Source organism: Lagopus leucura, unplaced genomic scaffold (assembly GCF_019238085.1).
Source record: "Lagopus leucura isolate 7727_CA_CO unplaced genomic scaffold, USGS_WTPT01 Super-Scaffold_100157, whole genome shotgun sequence".
NCBI classification, from domain to species: Eukaryota; Metazoa; Chordata; class Aves; order Galliformes; family Phasianidae; genus Lagopus; species Lagopus leucura.
In genome coordinates, this window is record NW_024962334.1 from 6,881,907 (window position 1) to 6,903,054 (window position 21,148).

At 41.7% G+C, this 21,148-nt stretch overlaps 1 long non-coding RNA gene across 2 annotated transcripts in view; it reads right to left on the reverse strand.

The window, feature by feature from the left end:
- LOC122189729 overlaps positions 1 to 18,504 on the reverse strand; it is a 66,974-nt gene extending 48,470 nt beyond the window's left edge. For both annotated transcript variants that reach the window (XR_006181945.1, XR_006181946.1), the window contains exon 1: positions 18,453 to 18,504. This is a non-coding gene — a long non-coding RNA (uncharacterized LOC122189729). The remainder of the gene's footprint in view (positions 1 to 18,452) is intronic.
- Positions 18,505 to 21,148: the final 2,644 nt, after the last annotated feature.

The window sequence follows — 21,148 nt, forward strand, 5'->3', positions numbered from 1 at the left end:
TAGCACCCCAAACACCGTGCCATCTCCAAAGGTCATTTTGACTTTGTTAGTTGATAAAAAAGGGAAAAGGTAGAATTCTCTACTAATGCTTTATTTCTGTGATCTTAAATTTTAACCTTTTCTGGTTATTATCTATAAACGGATGCAGGTTTCTATATAATGAGCTGGAATCTCAGTGGATTTAAAATAGTTCACTGAGTTGAACTGAGCTATGCCAATTTGTGTCCACTGAAGTTCTGGCCCACCATTCATAACCCTTTCAGTAATTTCTAACTAGCTTGATACATTCTTTTGCTGTTAATCCACACTTCTTTAATGAGCAGCATAACAGAAAAAGTTGAAACTCCATTCAACTACATACTCCCTAAAATTCTTAGCAACGTGAAATAGTAAAATCAATTCAGGACATCCTCAGTTTATGTTAAGGCCTAAGAGCTTGATCTCTTCTGCTGCTTTTAATGTAGCACTTGCTTAAAGGCAAGTAGCCAACACCTGACGTTATCTTGGACTTTCAATCTACTCTAAAAAAATTTGCACAACCTGTTGGGAAATTTCATATGTAATTGTTGGGCTGACGCTTTTCACTGGAAAATTGCTCTGAAGTCTTTGCTTTACAGAACTTTTTATGTCACTAAAACTTGAAGTTTTTGTGTGCTTAGCTTCCACAAATCTATTTAAGTATATTCTTTGTCTTACTACTTATTTACTTTCTGGCATGGGCCAAACTCTGTAATATGCATCCATTTCAGCCTAGCTGCTTGGCACCATGAACTGCATACAGGGCAGAATAAGTTACCTCAGATTTGGATATACTTGCCAGAATTGATATATTCACTTATACTGTTAGGTCAATATTTATAATAACAATTCTTATTATAGATATCTTATTATATTATATATTACTGCATATCTATTATTATAAGATTATGATCTAGCAGTGCCTAGAGGTCTCAGAAGATGCTGACTTATCACCCAAATAGTGAGAGACAGTTTTATACTCCTGGAGAAACCACCCACAGTGAATCTGGGTTATTTAAGCAGCTTCAGCATACCTTCTAATTTCAGCCTCTGGACTTGCACTACACGTCATTCTGAGACACAGAGTGTGAGATGGAAGAAGATCATTTCCCAATAGTGATATTAGCTCGTTTCTAAAGCAATTTTTAGTGCCTCCCAGACTAAACATCTTCAATGGCTGTCCCAGGAAAATAAATGGATCATAAGCAGAAATAAGACAGGTTTCAACTGAACGAGGAAACTGTGAGTTCGAATACTTTTGAGACCCAGACAGAATGGTGGGTTTAGAAACATGTCTCTGATCCATATTTGTAGTTGGGTAATTGAAACTGTGATTTTGCTGAGTTTCAGCACCCCATCATCATCCACATTTAATTTCACTCTCCAGGGTGCTCACTGTAATGTTAAAAACCCATACTAATACAGACAATACAACATAGCTGAAAGAGAGACCCCAGAGCTGAAGCCACAACGAACTTTGGAGAAGATAATGATGGAGAAGCTCTTAATACACCTAAGCCTCTCACTGACTTCTGCAAAAGACCTGGTTGGGCTTAACTCTGCTTTTTTTTCCCCAGACTGAGTAGATGCTGCCCTGCTCTGCACATTTTTCCCTTGTTTTTGCAGATGTTGGAATCAGGCACACAGTTACAGAAGTGCAGTGTTTTAGTAGTTATCTTTAACACATGGCTCAAAGACTGCATCTACAACAAAACATGAGACTGACACTAGAGCATAACCATGAGCTAATATCAGGATTATATGGGGCTTAAGGTAGTGTTAGAACTGTAAATATATGCATTATATATATGATTATATAAGAATAGCTAACATTAGACAATGAGAATAGGCTAGCACATATTCCTGCATGGAATGGGTCTTCCAGGTATATCAGGGGGCATTTTATACTGTAGGATAGCTGTTGTTCCTTTTGCCTGCACATGTAGAACCCACTAGTATAAAGAAAGACTTCTCATCCCATCCTTTCCACAGACATTCAGGAGCACATACATGACTGAAAGCATGCCCCTTTTCTCCCTGATTTTCAGTCTGTCTGTTCACCCTGACTTCTGCTGACAGCTTTCCTGCCTCATTTAATGGAAAACATCCATGCTGTGAGTAACATACTTGCAAAAATAATGGCCTGTGTATGTCCTTCATAGTACGTATGAAAATATTTTCCCACTACTGAAGGAGTAGGCAGGCCAGACAACAGACAACAGCATGGAGAAAGGCAACTATCATCAGTGAGAGCAGATTAACTTCCTCTAAAAAAGTGATTCCATGCACTAAAGGTGTTAAAGCTTTGTGCTAGTGCAGAAGAGAATCTAAACTATTGATCTTTCATGAAGGGGCTTCTCATTAACAATTTCATGACAGAAATCCCCAGAGGCGTTGGGAGTCCGTAACATAAACCTGGGCTTAAAATCAAAACTTTTGTCATCTTATGTAAGGCCTTCCTTAATTTCAGCCTTAGCAAAAAACAGCACTACCTTCTGCAGCTGCTGTTTCTCTCTAGACTCTTAAAAAGACCTCAGACAAATCTAATACACGTCTCACTTGCTCCAGGCACTCAAATCTTTGGAGTCACAAAAGCATTTTGGCAATGATATTGCTGAGCTGAAAGCAGATTGATAGATTCAGTAAGTGTGAGAAATACATACTTGTGTGTCTGAAAGGTTTAAAAGAAAGCTAACAGATGCTAGACCTGTTCTTACAATCTAAGTATCACATAGAAAACCAGCATAAAAACACAATTAGCAATTTTGTCCTTACAGATGTTATATCTGCACTGCTACCTACTCAGTCATTCACACGCCCAGTGCGAACACACATTTTAAGAGTCAGTCCTCAGTCTAGTCTTAATTACACCTCATTTTGCACTTGAAAGTTTAAAAACATATTTCAGACCATTCAGGGATCCCAGGAACTCTATGCTGGAAATTAAAGTACGCCCCCACTGAAGCCAATGGGAGCTTTGACAAAGTCTCCTGAATCTCAGCCCTGGCATTCACTGTGAGTTAAACTATTGCTCTGGCAATCTGTTACTTCAGAAGAGGAAGCTAGTGGCTACAATGGAACAGTTAAGTGCCAAAAGCTACGATTCGAGTTGTTTCTCAACTACCATTCTCCTGTCTAAACACCCTTCTAAGAGATACTGCATTACCAAAGTCATTAGCAAGTCATTTTATTTCCATTATATCTGCATTTCCATCCAGAAATAGAGGAGAAAGGAAATCAGATCTCTTTCTCACCTACACACACTGCATGTTAATGTGACTGTGTTTTGTTTTTTTTTGTTTTTTACTTAGTACTGGAGACAAAACTCCCTGGCACTTACCAATAGCATACCAAACCCACTTTGATTGTACATGTACATAAATACAAATCTAATTCAATCTTGTATTAAGCATCCCCCTTTGGCTTTCAAAGAGATATGGGGGGAAATGCAGTTCATAATTCCAGATCAAAAAGAACCTGCCTGCATAAACTGCGTTAAGAAAACTCTCTTGGCATCCCACAACGATGACCAGTGCTAGATGTGCTGGCCAAGCTCACTTGCAATGATGAGAAATGAGGGCGCCTACCCGTGGCCAGCATATGAAAGCAGAACTTGGGTAAGTTGTGCAGGAGGAATTTTCTGACCTGGGCACCACATAGCCTGGCGTCCGTGCAGTCTGCAGGGCCTACCCAGATGCAACCGAGATTTTTCAATCAAGGTTCATTCTGCGCATACTATGAAGCCATTATGCTGCTTTAAACAGTATTTTCACATTGTTTCATTTTATTTATTTGTTTTGGCACTCATCTTGACTTCAACCCCATTAACATTCTCTTGGCTACATCACGTGGTTGGCACAGTTTAAACCAACCACTCCTCAGGGCAGAGGTATAAAGTGTCTGTTGCATGCATAATTCCCTGAAAGAGCTTAGTCTCTGCTCCGCACATTATGAACCACCAAGTTCAAAACACAAACAAATCAGGGTGGAACCACTCCAAGCATCGGTCACCTCAGGCAGACTTTGCTCCTTCTTTTGATCAAACAGATTAAGACTGCCACAGCTCAAATGTGGAGGTGGCATACCTAATTGAAAACCTTCCTGAGCATCACAAGAATGCCAAAGAGAGCTTTGTATATAGCAAGGTAAAAGACATGTTCTTAATTAACTCAGTGCTTGATTGAGTGGCACCGCCACACCAACACAAAGGATAAGCCATAAAAGCGCAAAAGAAACACGGATGTACAAGAGAACAAAAGTTAGTTAAATTAATAGCTTCATATTAATAGCTTCATCTGATGACAGGAACAAGCTACCTGCTTCTTCTTTAGGCCTTCGTAAATCTCCCTTGTAAGTCCCAGGGTAAGTCAGTCCATAGTGTCTATGAGGTATGGCCACTTATCTGAAGCAAATTCCACCAATGGTTATGGAAAGCACCATTCATTGAGCTTAGGGCAGGCCGCATTTCAAAACTAGCCTAAAATTGGATTTGGGCTAACTGTGGAAACATGTTTTTGCTGAAAAAAGTGACATAATTGGAAACACGCCAGCTCACAGGAGCAACAACATTCTTGTCTCTAATTCCAGGATGATCCCCGTGGGACAGAGAGCTTGGCACCCTCTGCCCACATCCTCCTCTTTCTGCTGCACCGTAAAGAGACATCTTGCTAATGAACCATGTGCCTTCCATGCACAGGCATTTCTCATCTTCCACACGCGTTTTATATAGTCTACATTTTCCCTTCAAATTGTTTAAACTATGCTCAAGTAGTTAAGCTATAGTCAAATAAACACTAGCATACTTCTATTGAGAAAGAATAACAGTGCAGAAGTGTGAAATTTCAATCATCACATGCAGACAGATTTAAATCTGACACTCTATCAGATCTCCTTTCCTTGTAGAAATTTCAATGAGGAATATGTAGCAAACCAAAGTCACATAGAAAGATGCTCTAATCTACTACTAAATGGCTTTTGCAGTGCCAGCACACAAGTGAATTGACACAAAGCAAACCAAGCCATACATTTTTTGTGTCAGCTAAAATAGTAACTGCCCTACACATGCACCTTTATAATCTGCATCATCAGTAGCTGCAATAAGTAGTGTTATCTACAGTGTGGAGCCAAGTCTAGATCACAGGTCCACATGTCTACCAGGGCCATGTGCAGACTGTAGACTAAGATGAACTCCTGTCTCTGTTTCATGCCTAGTTTCCATGGGAAGGAAGCTGGGCATACGGGTTCATACAAGTCCAGTTTGCCCCTTGAACTTCTTGTGTTTCATAAACAGGGAGATAATCATTTGATGCAGCTTGTACAGCCAGACTCTGATAATCATACTCTTTCACCACTTATGTACGCATTGAAACGCCACACAACTCCACTGGGCACAGACTTTCATCCTCTTTACAAATCCTTTACTTCATTTGTAGAAGCTACTCAAGATACTGTTGTAGTATCTCAGATCCTGAAACAGTTGTAGAGGAGCTGTTTTGCACAGCATGATTTCATTAAGATTTCCAGGATCACATCACTAGAAATAAAAATAGGTGTGAATGGTCAAAGATGCTGATCTTTAACTAGATTTTTAATACTGCTTACCATAGCAGGGTGACTACATTATGTTTACTTCCTCAGGTTTCTCAGTAGAAACCCAGCCAGAAGCAGGCAAAGTACTGCTCATCAGCTGATTTATGGCAGATTGTTTACAAATACTGTCTTGTAACAGCACAAGGCTGGGGATCCAAAAGTTCACATGAACTACCAAGTCCTCCCCCTTAAAAAAGCCACCCAGCATTGCCTCTTACAGGTAGCCTGCCTACAGATGTGGGCTTAGTGCCCAGCATTTTACTCATCTTGATGATTTGCCTTAAACATTTGTCTGCTTTCTGTCATCTTTTGTGGGTTGCTGACTCTCTTGCTATCTGTAGAGTGCTCCTATCCACTGTATTAATAAACAGTAGTATTTCAGAGCCCACCTGAGCTTTTCTACTCATGCTGCCTGCACAGGCACAGGATGGCACACACATTTACTGGTGTAACCATGCAACAGCAGGTTGTTTAACTGTACATTGCCAAGCAACCAGGAGCTACAAGAATGAAAATCATTGCAAGCTCTGTCTGAACCAGCTAGACACTCTGGATTTGAGTCACACAAAGTGAATGCAAAACTTCTGGGACTGCACCTGCACTCAGTCTGTCATTCTTTTAAAATGATTATTTCCTAAAGCGTTCAGCACAATACTCAGTGGGTGCTGAATCCTAATTCATTGCCAGGGCATCTAGAGCTTGACAGACAGCAATGCAGGCATACCTACATAAAGAAGATACTTGAGAATCAAAAAGCAGAAGGCGTTTTCCTTTTTTCCCCACACTCCTTGTGCAGATCTGTTATGGTCAGTGGTAGAGATAAAATAGACCAGTCACTAGCAAGGTTTGCTGCAGCACAAAAAGTTACTTTTACAGTAACCAGAGCACTGGAGTTGCCATTTTTAATTTATTATTAATGGTTATAGGACTGATCCAAAGACCACCGTAAGCAATTGAAAGACTCCGACTGACTGATGGAGTTTGGAACAGCCCTGAATGCTGTTCTCATCTAATCACAGATTTCTGTTGGGAAATCAGCGTGGGTGTAAGTGGGAGTACACAGACCACTCAGAGCCACTGTGATGAGTGAGGTCCTGCAGCTAAGGAGTTATTTCCAGTTTTACTGTGGAACAAATCTGGAGGTAAAGATAAAATGTGAGGCTGTTTTCATTCATCTTCTGGTTAGGGAATGTTTATAATCATAGGCTTCCCCTCCCCCCACCCAGTCTTCATTCTTTCCTATGCAATCCAAGGTTCCAAGCAAGAATTACTGAAAAATAGCACATATCATTAGATTGATGGTAAAAGGTAAGAGCTGACAAAATGTAGTCATCAGAGGAATCCTTATGGATGCCCTTCACCTTTTCCACTTCCATGCGGCAGTAACCAATATCATACTATTCTTAACATGTAAGACAAGACCTCACTGCGTGTGATTCCTCTTGAATAACTAACATTTGTCTCTTTCAGGCAGCTGATATAACATAAACCTATGGAGTTCAAGATACTGCTCATTTAAATTTCTTTATTTAGCAGCCGAGCCTCATGCCTCCGCCATTTCTCCTGACGCATTTTATTTTTGAAAAGAGTCCTAATGACTCAGTCTGTCAGTGGCTTAGCTTTGCAAGGAACATAGAAGATACCAAAGATCTGTACCTTCAGTAATTTTAGACCCATCTTTGTAATCCCCTGCTTAAACTACTAATCTGAATTACGTGGGTGCTTTCTAGAGCGTCTTCCTACTGGGCTGGTTTGGCAGAACAAGGCATTAAACCAGTGAACGTCAAATTTCAGTGCAGTATTCAGTACATGCTTCTAAGCACAGCTCCTTTAAAAATACTGGCAGCTGCAAATCTTCTATGACACTTCACAACATTACTTCTCCCCAAATTATTTGAATTTGGAATTTACAGCTGCAGGCACAAAGATGGGAATGTTTGGGGACGATTTCTTCTGTCCTCACTTAATTAGCATGTGGAAAGACTGTCATCCCTGGAGCATGGATGGCTGGTGTCTGGGAGGCAATCAGATTTTCTAAACAAGGCCGGCTGCAGATGGGCCAGATTAATTTTTCCTTGACTTCAAATAGAAAAAAAAAATAAAATCATGAGTCATGGAGCTGCTGTTTCTACAGATGGCCCAAATGTAAGAGTGCACAGCATTCCCCCTGAAGTTAATACAGAACATACAGCTCTTTCTGGGATGGCAGCCTCTTAACTCGTCAAAGGTGCATTAATACCATATTCCTCCACCAATGGCAGGTATTCATCCATTGATTCTGTGAAAATATTACGAGGTGAGGACAGACCTGAGAAAATAATAACAGGGTTGCCCAAGGAAGGTACCAAGACCACTCCTGCCTCACAGTTAGAAATTCCCATACTACAGCACAAAATAAAAGATATAACATGGCACATCTTTACCAAATTAAATAACTGGAAGGGAGGGGAAGAACCCCTGAGAGACAGCTACCTGGTAAGGGACCTTTTGTTCAAAAACCTCTTTTTGTAGACCCAGATTTGTATAGGTTACAGAGAATGATTTCGACTTGTCTGTGATGCAATTAAGGTTCTTGCAGTGATGGTTCATCTCCGTAATACTGCCATCCCATTGGCCCTAGCACCTGATCAGTTTACAGATGGGAAACTGTTGATGTTCAGAGAAACAACTCAAATCCTGCTGCATGACACACACCCCAGCTCCCCTGGAGGTGAAAACCACCAGTGCACAACCAACACTGTATCCTAGTGAATATACATGTGCATTCTGTGTTCCACATGCAAGGTGCTGGGAGCGAGCCAGTAGAAGTAAACATACTTGAAAAAGATGCTTGGATAATTGCATGCACAAACAAGTCCAGCCTTGGAAACTGCAAATCCCAAGCACAGCTGTTCTCAGGCACTCTGGTAGATTCAAGGGTACAAGCTTTTGCAGGCAATGGTGAAGGTGCAGGATGTAAGTCATGTTGATGGGGCCCAAGGCTAGGCCTGGAGTCTGCATTTGCACCAGCTCACCCCCTCACTGTGCCTGGAGCAGTGTATTGGGCCAGCTCACCACTCTGGTAACAAGGCTGGGCCCAAAGAGAGTCTCAGTTCCTGGTCGTCTCCATCACAACATCTTCCTCAGCTGACCAGAGTTCCCTCCTGGGCAAGCACTGTGGCAGGAGGCGAGCAGAGACTTATAGAGCTGTGGGTGTCCCAGGCAAGGGTCAAATGCCCTCTTACCAGTCCATATGCCTGACACAGAAGATGCTCAGTCTCATTTTTTTTCCACTCCCTTGGCTTTGCCTTCCCGCAAGGAATACAGAGAGCCAAACTGATTAATTCAACACAACAGCAACAGACCGCAGCTGGATGTCATAGTCATATGGTGTTTATGGGGATGCTCAGTTGGATCTCAGCCTACAAACCAGATCTGACACATGCGTATTGGTAAAATCAAAACGGGCACTGGAGCATTGCCTTCTGGTTACCTGCAGCACTGCCCTTTTACTCACAGACACTGTCTAGTAAAATGGGAGCAGAAGAGACAGGAGATCTGCTCCTACCCTGCCTCTGATTTGCCTGCGATTCCAGTCAAGTCATTTTGCTCAAATGCACTTAGTCCCTCCTTTTTTCAATTCCCATATGTAGACAAAAATCCCACTGTGAAGGACATAGATGTAAGTTTTAACAGTACTCAAATCCTACACCAAAGACTTAAGAGGCAATTAACAAAATTCCCAAAAAATCTCTAACAGTCCACCCAGGATTTTGAACTTTACCACAAAAGACATGCAGCAGATCACGTGCACAATTCAATCGTTTCTTTCACTTAGTTTTATGATATCAAAAAAAAAAGAACCTCTAACATTATGGCAGTTTCTCATTTACACCAGCTCTACCATTCAGAGTTAGGCAAAGCCATTTCTGATTTACATCGTTTCAGTGAAAAAGGATCAAACTTTATGCCTCTAGAAGCAATCCAGCTAAGCTACTGGATAATCTCCTGAAATTTCTATGGCAACAAGAAAGAAATTGTTTGGCCTACTGTGTGTATTTTCACTGTCTGTGTGAGAGAAAGTGTTATGTCAGACGGAGAGAATATTTAACACATAATCAATTAGATTTCACCTTTGATCCAGTCAGTTGTTTAGAAACATTATCTTGGCATTACTGAATGATTCTTCTCACGGGCTGACAATGTGTCTAACTTAATCATTCCTTACAGAAAATAAACAGACACAGCTATTCTTCCTGTGAATGAATGTTGAAAAATGGATTTGGTATTGATTGGTCCATTTAGAAGTGCTCCTGGACCTCTGTGTCTCTGCTTTTCATAAAACCTTAGCCTTGGAGAGCACCCCTCTCATGCCTGACCTAGCAAAATCTTCCTGTCACCACTACATTTTGCTTGGCCCCCAGAGGTGGGTGCTTAAGGAAGGAGCACAAGGAGGGGTCATGGTGGCTTTCACAAACTTTAACAGCTTCCACATGGGAAGAAATTCACTCGCCACATTCCCTGTGCAGGGACTCCAGTCCAGCCTTGCCACTCCTTAGCATCTCTGCAAGGTCAGGGACTGGCTGCAGATGCACATTTTGATACACAGATGCACCATTTGTCTAGGTGCCATTTCTTGGTACACACCGAAAAAGGAGCAAACTGAGTCCTCCAAATGGAACGCTACTGATTGCTCCTTTGGATCAAAACCTGACACTGAATTCTGTGGGGTTTGTATCACACTCACAAGATTGATTATGGTTCTGATTGAACTTGAGGGCTGAGTGACACCAACTGGAGCTGCTTGGTACCTCAAAATCCAGTCCAAACTTCAGCATATTCCAAAATTGAATGCAACATACAGAACTACACCCTCCTACTAGACAAACAGCAACTTCACACCACAGAGAACTGAAATCCTGGCTGTGTAGACAAGAAAAAAAAAAAACAACAAAACAGTACTGTTCAGGTCTTTTCAAAGGTAGCCGAATGGGAAATTCAAGCTCAAGTCCAGAATCTTGATGGGGCGATGACATACCATTATTCTTTTTCTACAAAAGGAAAATAATCTTACAATAAGAAGTGACCACTTAAACATGTGTTAATTCAGAAATCCTGCTTTTGGCAACATTGACTTTCAAAGTATCATACGTGTAAAAGCAGAGCTAGTAGTTTACACATTGCTACTTTACATGTGTGTAGGCACAGTGTGGTTTGTGGAAAATGGGAGACACCATTTTGTGGCACATCACTTGCACCCTATTTTGCTGGATAGCAGCACCCGGATAGTGCAGGTAAGGCACAGTCTAGAATTCATCATCAGTCAGACCCAGGAGTATGTGCAACAAACTACTGGTTTTGTTGCCATGCAATCAACATTGACAGAAAATGCTCTAATCCCCATAGAATAGCACTGCAATGCAATACAATCAAGTACATGGCACTGCTAGGATCTATCCTTCCCTATATGGTTTTAGTCATCCTAATTACATGATGTAAATTACCTCTGTGCAAACTTGCAGTGCTTCACAAAAAGATTTCAATAAATACTAATAATGCTGCTGAGAATATTGATAGCCTGCTGTCTAGATAGAGCAAACACCTCCTACCCCTAGATTTTGTCCTAATAACGATGCAGCACCATATAGTTTCCCAATTACGTATTACTGCCTGCTGAACGAGCTCTGCTTGTGTTAGCCGATAACATCCACTGGTTTAAATCAGAGGATCTACTGCTATGAAATGACACCTGTGCTACAACTGTAGCAATTCACCCATTTTCAGGCAGAGGATATCTCCAAATTATAAATCTCCTGTCCACCAGCGATGCCCTGGAGTTTGGAAGGAGCTGCAAGATGATTAAAGTGAATAAATAAAGTGAACAAGCCAACAGACATTTCACTCTAAATAATAATCAGACAGCTGGGTCTGATGAACTGAGCTGAACCGGTGCCTTAGAATCAGAAATTCCCATGGTTTAATTGCAGTCTCCTTAGACAATTTCCTTTACCTCCCTCAGCCCTGCTTTTCAGTTCCTCATTTTTATTTACTTACCCTAGTTAGGTTGTTTTTGGTGGGTTTTTTGTTTGTTTGTTTTTACCAAAGAACATACACATAAATATTTTGAAGGTATAACACGGTGGCTTTTCTCTTGGAAATTTTGTGAAGCATTTCCACGTATATACAATATTTGCACGTGTACACATATACAACCTCCTTCATCAGTATCTTCCCTCACCATGCATCTGCACTGCACTAAAATCCACCTGCAGCAGAGATCTCAGGTTACAACTTAGCTCAGCCATCACCTGCTAGCAAGCACTGGTGAGAACACAGTTATTTTTTGAGAAAGCAATATGTGTTCTAAGTGCCAGCACTTTACACCTATACAAACATGAAAGCTGGTGCTGGCTGGTGAGGGACAAGGCAGCTTGACATTATCAGGAGCTTCCCCAACTCATAAGATGAAAACAGGGAAAAGCGAAGCTCAGCTCCAAAATCCACAACTAGCCTACTACTTAGGGGTGATGACGGAATGCAGGCTGCTATTGACCAGCCCTCCTCTCATTACCTACTGTACACAGATGATTGGATCTGAATAGGCTCTAATGCAGACGCTTTGTTGACAGCCCTCATGAAGAGAACTTGCTCTCTGGGAAGCGGAAACAAACAAAAACTTTGGACAAGCTGAGATCTGGTGCCCACAGGTAGCTACACAAACAAGTTTCACCTCATACCAAGGTTTACTTGATTCCCTCAGGGCAGATCTCAGATACAGATTTTCAACATCACAGCCTAAAACAGAGCTTGGCCTTACTTCAGCCCCTATTTGAGGGATTTCAATAGCATGGAGTACTCAGTATCTCCAACTGATTCCATGAACAATAGAAGAAATATGGGTATTCAGTAGCTCTAAAAGAATTCTGATATTTATTGTGAATTAGACAAAATGTAAGTTTAGATAACCAGTTAGCTAATGTTCATCACGACTTCACAGTGTCACGAAAGCAAGTATGTTTTAAGGCTCTTCTATTTCAGCTGTTTAGTGCAACTCCATATGATAACCAACAGCATGACTTTTAAATGCAAAGCAGAATACAGTTCCTCATCCATAAAACAAGAGAAAGCTCTTTGAAGAATTTCACTACTCTGCTGCACCTTGCATGCCTTTCTGAGCAGCTGAGCATCACAAGTGCTCACACATCACGGGGCACTAACAGGTAACTGTCAGGTTTTGGAAAGACTTCTTTTATAGTTTTAGTTAGTATAAGAAACGTACAGATTTATTAAAATACGTGGAGGAGTGAATGAGATCTCATCCCATCACTTTCTTCAGTTCTTAGCAGCTGAAAAAAAATGCCATGCAACTGAATTGAAATCCCATGCAACTGAATTGAGCACAGCCCGCACTGCTTGCACATGTCTGTCTCCACTGACAGCATTTCAGCTGCTTCGCCCATGCGGTCACTTGGAATTTACTTGCATTTCAGATTGCTTTTGGACAAATAAGACCCTGGAGCAAGAAGAGATTCACTGGTACATCATTCCTCACTGACAGTTTGATACAACAAAAAGATTGAGAGCTCTGAGCCTGCAAAGCACTAGACATAAAAATGTATTTTACTCTGAACGTCACAAGAGCAAGCCCCATGCACAGACCCTTTCTGTAGGGGGGACAGTAGCTCCTACCTGCTTTGAAGAGAGCATTTTCCACTGCTCCAATGCAGGTTTCACTTCCTGCACAGGCACCAGTAGTGTGAGGCTGGAACCTGTAAACAGTACAAGCAGCAACATTCCCCTGAGGGGTAAGAGCTTCACATCAGTACCTGCCTTAATATTTGTCTCTCAGTCTACAGGTGACGAAACCGGCCCCAGGAGCATGATCACACAAGCACTTCTACTCACAGTAAAGAGCTTCTCCCTACCTCACTATCACCAAGCCAGCCCTACAGTGCTTGCACAAACATAAAAAGAGGTTGTACACATTTTCTTCCCCATCTGTGGGAAAGATGATTACAGCACCTGCACGCATGCAAAACGATGCATTATCTCCTGCAGTATAGCCCTGTTTTGATTAAGTGCTTTGACTTTTTTTTGGTGATGTACCTTTTGATATAACCATCAAATAACACACCTTGTTTCCTTTGTATTTAGATATATTTTCCCTTGGTTGGTAGCATCCCACAGCCATACAATGAGGCCCACAACACCAAGTGATCTTTCTAAAAAGAAAGGAGCTTGGAATCTTTGTACTGACTAAATCTAGTGCATTAATTCACCTTATGTCCTGCACATTGGTTGGCTTTCTGGACTCATTTCTCAATATTGTTGTCCTAAGATCATGCCCTAAAGCTTTAATTTGTCTGCCAGAAATGAAAGCAAAAGGGCTGGTTTCTAGTCCTGATTCTGTAATCTGTATAAAGCAAAATTCTTATAAGCTGATGCTAATGTACACCCATACTTGGGTCAAACTCTCAACATCAGTACAGCTATGCTTCACATCACAAAGAAAACCAATGGTGACTACCCAAATGATAAAACATCCATTTAAGTCCTATCATTAATTTACTGGTCCTTCTGAGCAACGTAATTACCCAACATCAAACACCGTTTTGCTTTCTTTGAGAACTGTGTGGGGATAGAAGTCACCAAAAATAAAGTAAATCAGGGATTTAAGGCACTTAACACAAACAAAATAACATCTACTTTCTGACCGATCAGTTATTTCTTAGTTCTCTTAGTATACTTGGAAAGCACAAAATACCCCTGACCTGGCCTTTGCCTCTGCCTGGTGCAGCAGACCACTGAAACATGGCATGCTTTGACAGCTCCCTGTAAAGTGCAGCCTTTAACCTTTAAAGTGTTCTTTCTTATGTCTATTCTTGACCTCACACAGTAAACCAGAACTAAGTCAATCTTTTTCCCCTTCAAAAGTATTGCATAGAATTAAATAGAACTGTTATTGTCCATCCACTACCAAAAAAAAGTGATTAATTCCTCAGGCAGTTGTTCATTCGTAGCTTCTGTAATAATTTAGGAGAGCTTGAGTACAAAAGCCACAAATGGGAACAATTTAACTGAGTAACAGATGAGACACAAAGCTAGAGAGGTTACTTTGCTCATTCTAAACAAAAAACAACCTCATGAAGAACTGAAAATGCATATTGACTGTTTGAGGGCTGTTCAAAGTCCGCAAGTTCTACATTTCTTCTCATTATTTTCAAAACAGAAGGAATAAAATGTTCATTTCTGTTCACACTGCTCATCCAGAACTATGCTCATAGAAAGTAAATGCCAATCTCAGAAGCTGTAAGAGATGCCAAAAGGCCACAGAGATTAAAACTACAAAACGAGTTACCTGAGTTTCTCAAAATTCTAGCTTTCATTTAAAAAAAAAAATAAATAAGAAATCAAAAAACCCCACTATACTCTCTCAGAATGTTTGGGGTTTTTTTCTTCCATCCCTTGTATTCCAATGGTTTGCTACACAATAGAGTTGTTTAAAAGTTTTCAGTCTCAAGGGAAAAATCAACATTTTAAAACAATCCCTCACTTTTACTGCTCAAACCATTTTGGCTCTCTTTCTCCAAACCATTTAGTTAAATTATCACATTTTAGACAGGGTGAAGAACATCATCTTGTTTCTGAGCCTATGGAAGGATGACCTGAAAGTAATTGCAACAGAAGCAATGGATTTTGCTACCTCTGCTGCTATCCATTGCTCTAGCACCTGATCCTGATGCTAACACTGATGCCAATGCCATGTCAGTGAACGATGGTGCTGCTACAACTCACAAATGCCAGTCTGTTGCTCAAAGCTGTGCCTTTCCATAAGACCCACTCTGTGATTGACGAGCCCCGGCTGCTTTGCCACCCACCCTCCTTTCTGCCCAGCACACTCATCCAGAGTCGAGCTCTCCTGCCTGAAGCAATCAGACAAACAAAAAAAATCCAGGGAAAAGCGCAGCAAGGCAAACCTTTGAGGAGCAGAACGGGCTGCGCCAGAGCCCAGCTTGTTGTTTGATTTCCATTTGTGTCTCTCTGAACAAGAGAAAGCCACTGCATTCTCAGCCACCAGGTGCAGTCCTTTGAAATGCACCTTTTGCCCCACAAAGAGAAATGGGAAGGAGAAAATAGACAGTTCAGGAAAAAGTGTTGTGCCTCCTAGGGGAAAGGGAAGAGGGATACTTTTCAAATCAGAAATGCTTTTATAATTAATTTAGGAGTTTTTTTTTTCCTTAGCCCCTTCCTCTTTCAGAAGTAGTTAGTTGCTATTTTCACCACCTCCTAATTACTTAGTACTGGCTTGTGGGCGGATTCTGCTTCACACAGCATCCCACACAGGTTGTCATTTTGTCAAGAATTCCTTCATTAACAAGCTGTCAATACCCTGCCAACAGCCACCATTTGGTTTGCTAAGGGAACGGGGGCTCTGGAGTGAAGAGTTGGCTCTGTACTCTTTCCTCTTTCTTTCCTTTTTTTTTTAAATAAATAAATAAGGCACGAGGCAGATGTCTGCCAGTCTGTTCCTTTGTGACACATTGCAGCCTTTTCCTTCTTTTTTCTTTCTTTCTTTTAACTTGCTGAAAGAGCAAGGCAGGAGAGGAAGGAGAAGACAATGCAAGCAAACTGTGCTTTGGAGCTCAAACCCCCTCCTCCCACACACTGCAACCCCCTCCCCACACCCTCCAGCATGGCCAGCATCAGCCTGTGCAGCCAGGGAGAGCTCCGGAGCCACGGGTCTGCCTGCAGCCTTTAAAGCAATCATCCTAATGAAATAGGAAGAGAGCTTGCCGTCACTGAGGTACTTCCAGAGGAGTTTGTCCTTTCCCACTAATTAACTGGATTACCGCAGATGCTGACAGGCTTTGCCAGGTCCTCCCATTGCTACTCTGTTGAGATGCTGATGATTAACGACAGCTTTGTGCCTCTCCCCTCTAGAAAGCCATACATATTTGCACAGTCATCTTTTTTTTTTTTCCTCCTGTTAGCTCGCAAGATCAAATCCCAGCTTGGTTTCACTGATTAGATTTTGATAGTGCTGTGCCTACCAGGTAGGATTTCAAGGTTAGCACAGATGCTGAGAGAATTGGGGAATCTGTCCATCGTCAGGGGCATTTCGGAGGACCTGCTGCTTCAGCTGGGCCTCAGCTGTGTCAGGAAGGAATTCAGCTGGGTTGGCATGGTGACTGCAAGGGAGAAGGCAGACAGGGAGCATAGAGGGACAGAAATCCACACTGCATCCAGATAGAACAAAAATACAGGATGGTTCACATTGACAGGGGTTGAAGTGGTACCTTGACTTGCTTTTGGTCCTTGCACACCAGTGAGGCAAACATTCTTGTCTGGGGAGGCTCAGAGGAGCCCAGGGGTTTCCAAGAAACAGTTTTGCTCCCCTTTTTGTTTCTCTTTGATCACCATCACTCCAATGTCGGGCAGACCCTCCTTTCAGCTGGAAAATCAAGTATGCAAGGGCCATACCCAAACACGCAGCTCCAATAATCCCTCGTCAACATTTTTATGTAAATATAGGCACACACACAAAGATTTACTGGTGAAGACAGCTACAGGTTCAGGTTAATAGTAAAATTGGGTTCCAATATTAATTTTGAAGAACAAAGATATTTTTGCTCTTGTAATTCTCAAATATAGAGAAAAAGAATATCTGCTATGTAATTACAAGCAGACAGGGCTACCTAGTTTTTGCCCTAGCTCACATACGTTGTTGCACAAGAGTGGCTACCTGAGTGATGAAGGTAGCAGCAAAGACCACTTGAGATTCCAGTATGAAAAGTAGGTAGCAGCTATGTCAGATGCAGCTCTGGAGTTGCTTTAGAACATTCAAGTGCAATTTAAACACTTCTGTCTGGATGGAAGAACCTCTTCCATTATCAGCTGCAAATACATCCCAAAGCTAATTGCCATGGAGCCTACATGAGCGAAGTCAGGGAATAAGCAGCAATTAGAAAAAATGGGCCAGATGAAGTGTGTGCCAGTCATTCTCTCTGAATATATGTTCTCTTATCCTTTCATCCCATCTTCTTGTCTTTATTTTATTTAAAGCTTTTGCTGTTATCTCATATAACACCAGAAGTACAACAGGATAAGAGGAACCAGAGAGAAGCTTTGGTTGCCAAAGTATGTGTGCATGCACTTTGCAAGACACTGCTGCCACCACCACCTGTTCACCCTCAAGCCAGGCATTTCAGATGCCACAACACCAGCCAGAGGCATCCACATGAGGACTGCTCAGAGGTTCCTCCACGCAGGTGTTGCAGGTCCTCCTAGCTCTGCAAACCTGCCAGAAGTATTCACAGAGTGTTCCTGCAGATTAAAACCCAGCTTACTCATTTTCCCTGGAAGCAATTTTTGTCCAACATCAGAGTAATTAAGATAGCACCTGTCACAACCTGGTCTAAAGGGCTCTTCTCCTTGTCCCTCACTGTAGTCCACCTAAAAGTTGGTTACTAATTCTGAAAGCAGACATTTATATAACATATCTGTGGCCAAAGAAGCCAAAGGGAAATTGAGAGGTTTTTACATTCCCAGCATACAAAGGTTTGTCTGTTGATATTTACCTGTCTCCGCTCTTCAAGGAGAACATAGAAGAATGTATTTATTTAGGTAACACTTAGAACCAAGCAATGCATTTACAATGCCCCAAGCAGCATACTGTTAGCAGAACATCTCTAGAAGACTTGTTTACACACTAGTGTGAGAGCTAAAGCAGTAGGAATCAGAATGCGACCCACAATCTAGCATGACCCCTTGTTACAGCTGATGTTACAAAAACTCTGCAAAAATTACCATGGTGAAAAAGGGGGAAAAAAAAAATATACAAAAACAAGCAGGAAAGGAATGCTCACCTGTATCCAAAGATCTCGGTTTGCAGGAAAGATTCCACAAAAGAGGGATCTCCAACAACAGACCCTTCCCCACTGGCAGTCAGCTCTTAAATGGGGTCTAGGAGAGGTGCAGCCAGGCTCCACCCTTCGGTCACACAGCTGAATTGCCTTCACCTGTGCTCCCATGGCTGACTCAGTGCTTGCCTCAGGTGAGCAATCAGTGCTTCAGGCTGTGACTCAACAGTTTCTATACACCCCTTATATACAAAATTTTTCATACATTAAATGAAAAAACAAAAACAAACAAACAAACAAAAAAACCATCATAGAATTGCCTGGGTTGAAAAGGACCACAATGACCATCCAGTTCCAACCTCCTGCTGTGTGCAGGGTCACCAACCACCAGACCAGGCTGCCCTTTGAATGCCTCCAAGGATGGGGCATCCACAGCCTCCCTGAGGCAACCTGTTCCAGTGCCTCACCAGAAGAAGAAAACTGAACAGAATTTTCTAACTCCTATAGTCCACTATGGACACAATAGTACTTGGGGATCTGACCATGCAGTTTCCATACACTTTAATGGGTCATAGACAGCCAAACTCCTTATGTAGCACTTCAATAATGTCAGAGAACTAGCCTAGGGTCCTCCTCTCTTTACCTTTAAAATAATCTTTATTTTAAAGCTTTTACTAACTAAACCATCAAAAGCAGAGGTTGTGGAGCTCTCTGTGCTGCAAAACTACCATAAACCTAATCTGATCCTGCAGCAACAGTGCCCATTAGCAATTGACAACTGAACCATAGACAGGTTTGATTCCGGACTTGTCTTTAGTTCAGCTTGAGCTGGGCATAACACGAGTGAAATTCAGCAATATAGAGTTTACTTACTCCCTGTTGCCCAGAAGGGAGCACAAAATGGCTGATCATTTTCTTCTTTTGCAGCTACTCAAGGCTACCCAGAACCAAACCCCCTGGTTTGCTAATTAGAGTGTTTGCCATGGCTAAAATATTTTCAGAAAGAGTCAAGAGTAAACTCTTCTTCTGAGGCGAATCTGCCCCCATGAGCTTTAATAAAGCAATGCCAGTTTACAGCAATTGTATATGTGGGCTCAAGAGTCTTATTTCATTCATATTTGTATTTGTAGAACATCTGTCTAAATAGCAAAACAATGAATTCATCATAGCAGACTTAGCTCGGGACAAAGAAACTGAATTTTCTTTGAAGTTTAAACATCTACTGCATTTAAAATGCTTTTTAAATTAATGATATATATGAACTGTTTCAAGAGAGTTAGCCTAGTTTCTGGGAAAAGCAGTTAAACAATGACTCTGATGAGATTTGAAGCCTACGTAATTAAGTTTTGCATACATGAGCATAGAGTTAATTTTTTATGCATCGTAATGTTTCTGTAGAGTGGTTCACTTTTCATTGGCTAGCTGTGATGTTTTATCCGCGCTCCTTTCTTTTATTGTTCACAATAAAAAAAATATGGCGTCTATGAAAATCAGTTCAGCCAAGGCCCTGCCAGGGCACCACTTCTGAAGTCGTTTCATGATTTAACAGAGAAATCTGGCATAAAGTACTTGGTTAAGTATGACTCATGGAAGAAGTAAAGATCTGGTCTCTCGTCTTGCTGCTTCTTTTTTAGCAGAATTTTCATACTAGCATCATCTTATTGAGATCAATAGTACTACTCCCCACCTGATGCCCAGCTTCTGATTCTGCCCATCCTCCTAATTGCATTTGCAGTCCCACCAGTGAAAGTTAGAAGCTTTGTGCTTGGAGAAGAGAGTCCTCTCTCCTATCAGGTTAGGTCCAGATGGGAGATGTCTTTGATCCTGGTGTGAGCACCAAGACTGCCCTTCCTGACACCCCAGCTGTTGCATGACACAGCTCCTTTCCCATCCCCATGGCTGGCTCCCTTCCTTCCCTGGCAAGAAAGCAGTGAGACATTTTGTGCCTGAAGTCAGAACATGGGTGATTCCACATGGCTGTGTTGGTCTTGTTTAGACCAAAATGCACATGAACAGTTATATACGGTCCATGAGCACATGCAAGGAGCCACTAATTGGCACTGCATCTACAGGACTGAGCAGGAGCCACTTTGTTACAGCCCTACAAACAAAACACCACAAAGACATTGTTGCCTTCGTACCAGTTGCTCTGCTCTGCAAACCTTCTCCATTTACACACCAGCACTTGCTAGTACAGGCACATCCCTGGTCAAAGAGCATCTCCAGACTCCAGAAAACAAATCTATTCCCATGCGTCTCAAGTCAGATATAGCCTGAGTCTCTCTGCAAACATTTGCCCTGTTACCCTCTTTCTAGCTTCCTGATATGGATGGGAAGAGCCAATTCAGGTATCGTTTGCTTCATTCCAAGGAAAAAGAAAAACTTCAGGGCCCAATAATAAAATTACAGACAAAAACTGCAGTGGTTTTGGTCAGTTTGCAGCTTCATCTCTGGCAGTCTCAAGGTTTGCTATGCTGCTTGCTGTTATGTAGAAACACAGAAAGATCCATGATGTGTATTTGAAGCCAAGACTGTAAACATTAAGTCAATATTCCTAATGATAAAAGCACATTCTAGAGGCTGTTACAACCCAGGCACGCCAACCACCACCAACTGCAGGATGCTGCTGTCTTTGCCATGCAGTCAGCACTAGCAGTGCATGTAGGTTTGCATCAAAGCAAACATGGGCTGAAGGAAGTCAT